We start from the raw sequence: 11014 nt of genomic DNA on the forward strand, positions 1-11014 counted from the left end.
GTCTCAAAGAAACCTAAGGCATCCTGGTTGAGGATCATGGACATAACCCACTCAGAAAGAGAACTGAGATTAAGTGAAACATTGTGAAGGAAGCTGCTTTAATATGTTAATTTTTAAAAAGACACCTGGTTCCCTTTAGTATTACATTTTTGGAGTGTTATACACCATAAAAAGAACAAGTACACAACAAAGCATCAAAGTCTGTAAGAAACCCATTTGGACTGTCATGAGTAGAATGTCCTCTTCAAAAAGACAAGTCAAGTAAAATGTAATGGCTAACACAATGACCCAAAGGAACAGGCATCCACCTTCAGCTTCCTATGTGCAAAATGTAGTGTATTTTCTACCTATGGGGACTTTTACCATCTTTAATTTTTACTCATCCTCAAGAAGGGGGTGTGTGCCAGAAAGCTTGCAAAGAAAGATACATTTTTTGTCATTTCTTAGTTGGTCTAATAAAAAGCATCATCTCTGAACCAAGAGTTTTATTAGAGTCTTGCATGGCTGACGCAATTAATTTTTCCTGCTTAGCTGATCTTAATCACATTTCTGCTATGGTAAACCCATTTCCTCCCCTGTTACTTTGCTCTGCTGTTTCCTGCATTTGCTTCACAAAGAGAAGTGTCATTTGCCTAGCCCTAGTTTCCTGTACCACTGTGAATTGACATATATGCGGCCACAGGCACCAGAACACAAAGAGCAACCACATCTTCTACCTACAGTTTTTACACAGTGGTACATAAGTTGATTCTTCAAACAAGGAAACTACCAACAATTAGGTAGTAATGAAGTAAATGTATTTCCTTGCTTGATTTTAAAATTACAGTAAGAATAACACTAATATAATGATAGAATAAAATTAGAATGAGGAAATTAACTGCCTACCAATCCTAATGTTGGTGTATAGGTCATTTCCTTATTCTAATATTTTTCTCAAGTAAAATTCCCAGTGGCTTCCAGAGTAATGTCAAAGTATTTTACAATAATAGTATAAAACCTAGTGGACTGCAAGCAGTGGTATAATCCTCTTGTACAATTCCTGTATCGTAAGGCTGTTGCCACTGTTCTTCAGAGTAGGTGCATAGAAGTCAAGAAGGTCCCTACATTTTGGAGGAAAAATTCTTCATTCTGTCAGGAGTATTGAATGGGGAGTCATATTAGGACCCATCTAAGTTGTTAGGACCCATCTAAATTGATCAACATGTGATAGATCAATGAGTTGATATATTCAACATATAATAAAGCAGCTCTTGACAAATGACAGAAATTTTACTATGGCAGATTCCCTTTAATGCTTCAATGTGAGGAAACCTGCTTCTCTGGAAAAGAGAGAAGAAAAGACATATCCTAAAACGAAAGTCTCGTCCAAGGAGTTAGAAATAGCCCTAGTTCCAACAATCTTCAATTAACAAAATCTCTTTAGCAATATTAAATACATGAATAGTGTTACCTTTTCCATCAAAACCAAAGTGCTATTGTATGTTGCATTGATGTCATGATGTCCAACATCTGAGAGAGAGGATGACTGATTGATGAATAAATAAAAGCCCTGCAAGAAGCACCTGGAAGTGCTAACTAAAAGCAAATAGAATGGGAGTAATTGTCATTGCAACCTGCTATATCAATACATGAATAAGTCACACACTCTCCTTTAAGGTATCTGTGGTATCCTTCTTATCCTATTGGATTCCTTTATATTCTCCTTTTTCTATATTTTTCATTTTATATCCTTGAGAATATGACATTTTAGCTTTTCTCCCCATCATTTTCTGTTATTCCATTTCATATTCCTCTTCACTTATTTTATTCCATTTTCATTTCCTATCCTCCTAGCAGGCTATTTATAGTTCAGATGAAAGAGATTTGTAGTAATTTAACAAATCAGTCCTTTTACTGATCAGTCAAGTGGGAAGCAGACGAACAAGAAATCAATGAAGGGACTGGTCTGAATTAATGTGATTCACTCAGCACAGGATCTAAGTCTATTTTGATTGCAAAGTTTGGGGGGCAGGGACTGTCTTTTTTTTTTTTTGCTCTCTGTACTGTGACCTAACATTTGATCTTAGACAGCACTGATCTTGCTCTGCGTATGAGACTCTTAAGTGTTAGCATATTTTGAAGGAGACAAAACACTGAATGATTTAAATATCATAAATAAGTAAAATAGTGCTTAGGTTGATGGCTGATCAGATTAAATTAGATCTTAGTTTATTGAAGAGTAGAAATATTTTATTCAGTTTAAAATCCACCCAGTAAGTAAAAACGCAGAAATTGATTTTGACCTGACTATACTTGGAAAACCAAAATTAAGAGACAAAGGATGTATTTGTGGTTAAAATATGTCACTCAACTCAAAGACCTAAATTCTGTTCCTGGATCTGCTAATGCCTTCCTGTACAGCCTAATCAGATTTCAAGAGGGAAGCGGGGTTAGAACTATGCATTACATGGCAAATTTCTATAGGCTTGTCTAGGCTAGTGTCCTAGTAACCAGGAATCATCATAGTAGATCAGACTCAGGACCCAACTGGCAGCCCATATCATGGCTTCAACAATGGCCAGTATCAGATGATTCAAAGGAAGGCACAATACAAAATGCTGTAGATGGATGTGGTGCGGTCTGTCTTCTATGTAATCCTGAATCATTAGAAGTTGATATAAATCTCTCTCTAGCACTCTTGTAACTCTAAGCATTCTTGTATATTGATGAAATATTCATCTCCTCACTGAGTCTCACTAAGTCCCTGACTTCAATGATACCCAGTGGTAATGAGATCCTCAGCCTAACTGCTCATTGTGTATGAAAATATTTCCGTGTGCCTGTTTTGAATTTGCCACATTTCTGCATTATTTTTGTCTCCATTTTGTCTTTAAGCCCCTTTGGTTTTATCTTAAATAAATGTGTTAACTTATGGACAATTAAAGTCATGTTTACATGGCCTCCCTACTGAAAAGTAAGGTTACCTACTCCAACTTCATCTATGTTCAAGCCTAGAAAGCAACCAGAGTAAACAGCACAGAAGCTGTCTCAGGCCCTTGCACTAATATCCACTAAGAACTTATCTGAACCATCTCTTCTCATTGCCAGACTTGGATGTGAGGTGAGCGGAAACAAGTGAGCAGGATTTGCTTCTCAGCAGCAATCCCAGGCTCAGCAGGGAGGCAATACAGATACTGCCATGTTAACTACTACAATTCTAAATGAAAATATAGCTCTCTACAAGTGCTTATTTCTGAATACCAAAGTATTTCTACAACTGCTTGAACCACAGACCACAAACTTTTGTGCGTCTTGAAACAAATATTTCTGCACCCCCCAAGGTTGAATTTACAATTGTTTTAACTAACTCAAGTTACATGATCAAAACCCTAGACTAGACAGAATCCAGGTAAAACCCAGATTTAAAAAAAAAGAATATTGAAAATTGAGGGAAAATTTGTTTTTCTGCCAAAGTTGTGAAACAATGCTTCATATCTTGCTTCAGGGCATTATCTGGAAGTGAGAAGAGTATTTTTTTTCAAACTGAGTCATGTTTTGCTATGGTCATTCATCATCCTACAAGTATTTTTCCTAATAAGGGAAATAAGCTTTAGTGTCCTGATCAAGGTATAGTTTAAGAAATTAAATTTCCCTGCCCTTTTCCCTGAAATTCCTGTGGAATTTCATAGTCTCATTTGCATAAATGTCTGTGTAGTATTATTGTGTACTACCACATATAGCCAGTTGAAAACAATGCTTTGTGGGAAAATGTGAGCACCCTGACGGCCTGCTGCTGCTGCTGCAGGTGGGGCTGTATGCCATGCAGGGGGCAGGTGAGGGACCCACCTCTCCCACATTGTCCTCCCCACACCCACACACTCCCCACCAATCCAACCACAAACCCCAAAACCCCACATCCCCCCACAATTCACCCAGCCCCCCAAATCTCCACACAAGCTCCACATCTCCCCAAAGACCTCAACCTCACAAATGTCCCCACAAACCCCACACCCCTCCCAAATCTCACACTTTGTATGCCCAGCCACCAGATGGGATGGGATTTGCTGGTGGGAGCCACAGCTTCAGGGGCAACTATCACACTTCAGCCTTGCCTGGTGCTCACACCAGTGCTGGGACATGCAGCCCCAGCCTCCCAGGAGGGAGGCTTCTTGGAGGGTATTTGGTGGGGTGTGATGGGCTGGGGGTAGGTGGCAGCTGTGTGTGTGTGTGTGTGTGTGTGTGTGTGTGTGTGTGTGTGTGTGTGTGTGTGTGTGCACGTTATATGAGGAGAGACAGACAGATAGACAGACAGACACACAGACAGAGATGGGGTCTGGGATAGAGGAGTGCTTCAGGTAGGAGAGGCTGCCAATCAGACTTAGAGCCCCCCTAGAGCAGCCTGTACAGAGGAGACCAGCCTGGAAGGGAAAGGGTTTGCCCAGCCCAGCACCTGAGCCCCACTCAAGGAATTCCCAGAAACAGCAAGAGGATTGCTGGGGCCTGGGCACAGATGCAGGGAGCAGAACAGCAAGGGCTGGCACTGCTCAGATCCACAAAACAGCAGGTGGGATAGCTGCAGCTAGACTCGTGTCCTGGTGCTGGGATGGAGCTGCTCCTTGTGTCACAGCTACTTGTCCCTGGGGAATGCCTGTGCCACACTCACTTTGGGGCACAGCAAGTTACCCTGGGAATGGTAGGCATGCTGGGGCTAGCACTGTGCTGGTCCCAGAAGCCTTACCTGGGATCCTGGGGGCAACCTGATGCTGCAGCTGCAACAATGCTGGGTGGAGCCTGACCGGCAACCACAGCATGGCTCTGGGTGGCCCACCTCTGCTTTTCAGCAGTGCATGCTGGTCAAGTATGCACTGCTCCAGTTTTTTTTTTTCCCACAGGTTTTTTTGACCCCTGGCTATCTGGGGGTCAAAAACACCCACAGAAAAAAAGACTGGAGCAGTGCACACATGTGCAGCATGCCCTTGCATCACAGAGACTGCCTGACTGTGTGGTATGTGACACTGCATACTGCATGGCCACACTCATCTGGACACACCCAATGAGGCACTTCAGTAGTATTCCCAAACTGATTTTTTTTTAAAAAGAAATACATTTTCCATGAAAGAAATATAAATTTCCTAAAGTTACCATGTCAGGGGTCAAGGTAAAGTTCACATTGATCTTTCCACTCAAACATAATGGTCCAGAGAGGGACTTAGGAATTACAGTAGACCATAACCTGAATATAAGTCAGCTAACAGCAAGTCAGTAGCACACTGGGTTGTATCAACAGAAGCATCATTTGCAAATCAAGGGAAGTGATTCTTCTGCTCTTTTCAGTACTGGTGAGGCTCCATTTGGAGTACTTTGTCCAGTTTGGCCCTCGCATTTCAAAAACAATGTGCATAGATTGGAAAGAGCCCAGTGCAAAGCTGCAAAAATTATTAGGGCCCTTGGAAGCAAGACTTATGAGGTAAGGCTGAAAGAAAAAAGGTTAATGAAAAAACAGGTTAATCAAAGATTCATTTTCTATCAAAAAACAATTTTGATGGACCATTTCAACCAACCCTACAGTTGAGTAGTAGCTATGAGGTGGTTATACTTAAGTGTATAGAAGTAGGCTTTCAGATGTTGAGGAACTTTCAAGGATAATGTGTTATACAAACTCTAAAGCTGGCTGGAAAATGGAATTTCCTCCTGCTGAAAAAAGTCACACACACACACACACACACACACACACTGTATATATAATTTCTCCCAAATCAAGATGGAAAGTCAAAAAGCCAAATGTTTTTGTGGGAGGAGAAACTCTGAAAGATTCCATGTCAATAGAAATAAAACAGAAATTATCATTTTGCTCCCAAGTGATGAAGTCCATGAGCAACTCCCCCCCTACGGCAGCCCAAAACATGAGGTAGACAACATGGGAAGGAAGTTGCCAGGGGAACAGAAGGAGTCCAGAATGACAGGAAACCAGACAAGCTAGCCTGTCTGGTTTCCACTGAAAGTTTTGCTGGAATTGCCACCTACCCACAGAAATTTCGATCCCATTAAAAAAGCATTTTGTGACAGAGAAGTCTTGTGTTGAAATATTTTCAGCTAGCTCCATTACATGCATCTGGTGGCTGGTGATCAACAACTGATGGGTAATAAGTCACTGTGGTCCCTGTTCTCTTCCTTGTGGACAAGCATGCATCACACACACGTACACATAGGTCCCCTCTACAGGTGCAGGTAAATGTGCAACAGGATCTAATGTGCAACCCACACAATCGTGCCTCCTGCTATGCCACATGTGTATGCCAGGAGGTGCAATCACGGGATTGTGTGTTAAATCCCATCATGCTTTATTGCCAGTGCAGGGGGAGCCCAATCCCAGAGTCCCCCTGCATGGGCAAGAAACAAGTACCTTTGGGGTTTGGGGATCATGGGAACCATGATCTCCCAGGATCAGGGGTGTGTGAAACTCACAACCACAATCCCCAGGGCTCAGTGTGTGTGAAATCTCTGAGCCCTAGGGATTGCAGCAGGCATGATCCCTAGTATTTGGGGATGAATGAAACACAATAGATGTTATTGGAATCAGACACCATTCCTGCATAAAGGGTGGTGTTGAGAGTTGAAGGAGGCACAAATACTAAATGGACTTGTGAAACCTAGAGGTGGTACCGCGAGATCAAGGAGTGGGTCCATTAGTCATTTAACAAATTAGATCTCGTTCTGTGACTAATGCAGCTCTTCATCGTATCCCCCTTTCACCAATCACTTCACTTGCACTTTTTAAGTCCATACACCTTCCAGCCCTTCTCCTCCATACCTTTGATTAGGTTAATGCATTTAAAGTAAAAGGAAACAACGTATGATACATCAGAAAGAGTTTGTTTCTTTCAAACTAGATGGTTATCTCAGTGGTGGCATCATCTTCTCACTTGCTAAAGCAAAATGAGTAATGTAGAGTCCCTTGTGACACCTTCCTATTCCCCTGCTTGCCTGTATTTTTTTCAGTCTCTTGGGAAACAGCATGCATTTCAGTTCTTGAAGTACTTTTTTTTTTTCCTTTTTGAAATCAAATGACTCATCTCTTAACAAATGAGAGAAAAAATAGCTCTCCCACCAGAAAGTAAACATGCAAGTTAAGCACCTGTTTCTAACAACTGAGTACTAGCCAGAGACAACAAAATGCCAGTAACTAAGCAACACAAATGTTAAGATCTTAAGAAATATATATTTTTTTGTTTTAATGCAATCATTAATGTTTGTCAAGGTGAATACTGTATCACAAAAGGGGAATAACTACGTAAGATGATATATATTAAATGTGGTATTGTCTAATAAATCTGAGACAGCTCAGTGTGTACTCAGTGATTCCAGAAGCATGAGCAGATTCAGAATGGGCTGAGTATTTGTGAACCAAAAAATGTGCCAAACCTTCTCTCCTGACAATCCTTACTAAACAGTCTGAGTAGTTATACTGCCAGCCTATAGTCTGTCTCTAATGTATGATTTCTAGGCTGCCTGCCTGTGACAGTCAAGACCAATTGCTATCTTGAAACTTAAAAGCAAGATCTTATTAGCATGGAATGAAGGAATGAGCAGAAAGCTGGAAGTCAGAACTATGGAGAAGCTGCTCCGTCAAACTCTACAAACTTGGGAAACTACTTACAACTTTCTGCTGCATCATAAAAATCAATGTACTCGACCCTGGTCACTCTATGGATTATTGAATCCATAAGTAGGACCTCAGGTCCTCTACAAGCAATGAACCCGCCTTCAAGACTTGGGTATGTACCAGTTATCTTCAGCCCCTTGTTCTGCCAAGTGAAGAACCTGCCTAAGTAGAATTGGGCCACAGCACTGAAACCAGCAGACCTCCCTGACTAACCCTGGCATAGCTGAATCCTTTCCATCTATTCCGACTCCTCACCTCTGCAACATCTGGCAGAGAGGTAGGTGCTTGTGTGTACTCAGCATGTGCCTTGTCCCTCGCCTCCACCAGTGGGAAGGAAAATCAGGCAAACAGCAGAGTATTTAGCTATTTCACAGTGCTTACATGAGGATTACAAGTTTCCATGCTGAGTGAGCAAAGTTACATGCAAGTGTCAAGCATCATTGCCAGTTAATGTTTGTTCAGTACTTTGAGATTGGAAAGGACTATATGTATGCTGCACTGTTATGCAAGATCATGTGGCTAATGACTCCATACTAGACACTGGAAAACTATATTTTCTTTTTATCCCTTTCATTCCCTTCCATGTGTATGCAATCACACCGCTTAGAATTGGATACCATGTGGATGCCCTTTCACTGAACATGTCTAAATCTAGTACTATTGCAAGAGAGAATACTGGTACACTACTAGTATCTTTTTCCTGGGCAGTTTCAGAGGAGTGTCACCAGAAGACAAGTTGATATATCTGCCAAGCCTGAGATCCACAGTTAATTTGCATGTTGTTGAAGATTGTAACTGCAGAGAAAAATAAAGATGCAAAAATTATGTTTGCATCAGCAGTTACGCCAACCATCTTTTCATAACACTTGCCCGGCAGCTCAGCCATTTGGTGTGCTCTCTCCCTATCCACTACATTTCTCTTGTTCCCTCTCTACCAAAATTAACTATTTCCGCTGAACTATACTATCCAAATCCCTACCTAGGTTGCCCATACATATGCTCCAGGGTGGGGGGTATTTTTTAATTAGAGAGTTCCCCAGACTGCCACTGTATTTAAAGTAGTTCATCATCATATGTATTAAGCCCCTGAATATTTAAAAATGGCCATGGGACACTTGATCTAAAGTTCATTTAACAAGGTTTAGATAAAGTGCATTCACAGCCATTTTGAAATGTGTGGGGGACTTAATACACATGATGGTGAAGTGAATTCTAATTGGAGTATGAATGAGCATGTCTAGCACAGCCATCCCTGGGACTCTGCAACCTTCTCATTAGTTCAGTCTTCCCTATGATCTCTGATTTTATATATAGTTTATAAACCTCTATGTTTTAAAAGGGCTTCTTTCAGCTTCTGCTATTCCTTCTCGTTCTTGTGGACTCTCCAAATCCTAGAAACATTTCCAAGTACATTTACCTCCTCAAATATACTTTAAAGCACTTTCTGGCCTTTCAGGTTATGTCTTCACTGACCATAGTGCCCCTGTGGTCACTGGTCATGGCTGAGATGCACACTCTGCTCGTACAAGTCAAACCAAGAAATGAGACTGTGAAGCTGCCCTGGGGTTCCCCACCAGAGCTCTCAAGCACACCTGAGACAGAGACTTTTAGAACAGCAGCAAGGGGTGTTCCCAAGGCAGCTTCACTGCCTCATTTCCAGGTCTGGCATTTTACTTTTGAATAATTCTAAATATAACTAATATTAGAGGTGAAACCACATCTAAGGGTACTTAACTGTACCTAAGATACTTATGTGTATGTTTTGCCTCTTGACGTCTCTCTAATAAGGGGAAAATGTAAGTGTTGAAAATAGAAAGCATCACCACCCTTGACTTGTAAACAAAATGAAAGTTATATCTGAAGGGCTCAGAAACAAATATACAAATAGACCTCTGATATGTAATGCAAATACAAAAGAAACTCAAAGTTTGAAAAATTATAACTACATTACAATGTAGTAAACACAGCACAGTATTATAGGTCAATGGTATATTTGGGCATATACACAAACATCCGTAGTAAACTTGGTATCAAACTTTAATAGTATATCCCCATATAATAAAGTGTCACGTGTAGGCAAAACAATAGACAAATCTAAGGTAACATAAACAGTTGCATTACTAATACAAGCTGGGAAATGGTAACTTCATTCAAGTTTTCCTTATGATTTCTCTAATGAGAATTTCTGTCCAAAAGTCCACAACTTCTGATTCTGAGCTTCGCTCTGATCTTCACATTTGTCATTAAGTTAAAGACCTACATGAATTGAAACAAGCTCCACAACTCATAATGTTTGTTTGTTTCTTAATTGAGTATGTATGGGGGTGTTTCAGAAATGAATGGCAATTTCATAATAAGAGCACATTTTTGTGCATTGATCATTTCTGGATCACATTACTTCTCTACAGACTTGTAAATAATGGGTGCATTCAACAAGGCCACCAATGTTTCCTGCTACTGTGTAGTTTCCCAATTGCAGACATACAGTTTGCCATTCCTTTCTGACACTCCCTTATATTCTTCCAGACATTGGGCAGTTCCTTTCTGCAGACAGTGCTGCAGAAAAGGGAGGAATCTAAAGCAGATGAGCACCAAGCAGAGCTACAGGTTCTATTGTACAAAGGCTTTGCCACCACACTGTAGAAGCAATATGCCTAATAGGTTCCTAGATAGCACTCTTGGACTACATGCCTTAAGAGACTCTCCAGTCTGAAATATCTGAAAATACTTTTCCAGTATCTAGTCCTTAGAGTGTTGTTTGTCTAATAATCCAAGTCAAATGCTATCAAAACTAACCTTTGAACCTTAGTTCTCATAGGCTTGCAACACAGCATGTACTGAACAGAAGCAAAATGCTTCTTGCTTATGAACAAAGTTCTTCACTTTATTCCTGACTTCTGAGTAAAGGTGTACTTAGCTGTTCAAAACCAGCTGATTTTAACTGTAATTTGAGAAATAGCTGATAAAAGTGTTGTATTCTATTCAGATAGAGAGACTGTAGCATCTTCAAAGTGTCATACACTTGTATGTACTTTCACATTTTTGTTTATCACTGTTTCTTGGGCAGCTGCTTTGTTTTTAATAAACTTTCAAATGACATCCTCATACTTCCCTATATTGTTCTATTAAAATGTTCCAGCATTACCATTTTATTCTAACCATATTTGTCTTCCTACTTCTTTTTCAAGACTGCAGCTAAAATAATCTGAGGAATTTTCATGCCCTTTATGCCTTCTTTTGCTCTTTTAGAAGATAATTTCTATTAGGCCTAATTTCATAACATTATTAAATAGATTTAGGCCACAGGGAGCAGGGGTCTAGGCAAAATGCTTTACTTGAGATTAGACCTAATTACTGCACAGTAAGCATCAC

Source organism: Crocodylus porosus, unplaced genomic scaffold (assembly GCF_001723895.1).
Source record: "Crocodylus porosus isolate Cpor-Errol unplaced genomic scaffold, CroPor_comp1, whole genome shotgun sequence".
Taxonomy (NCBI): Eukaryota; Metazoa; Chordata; order Crocodylia; family Crocodylidae; genus Crocodylus; species Crocodylus porosus.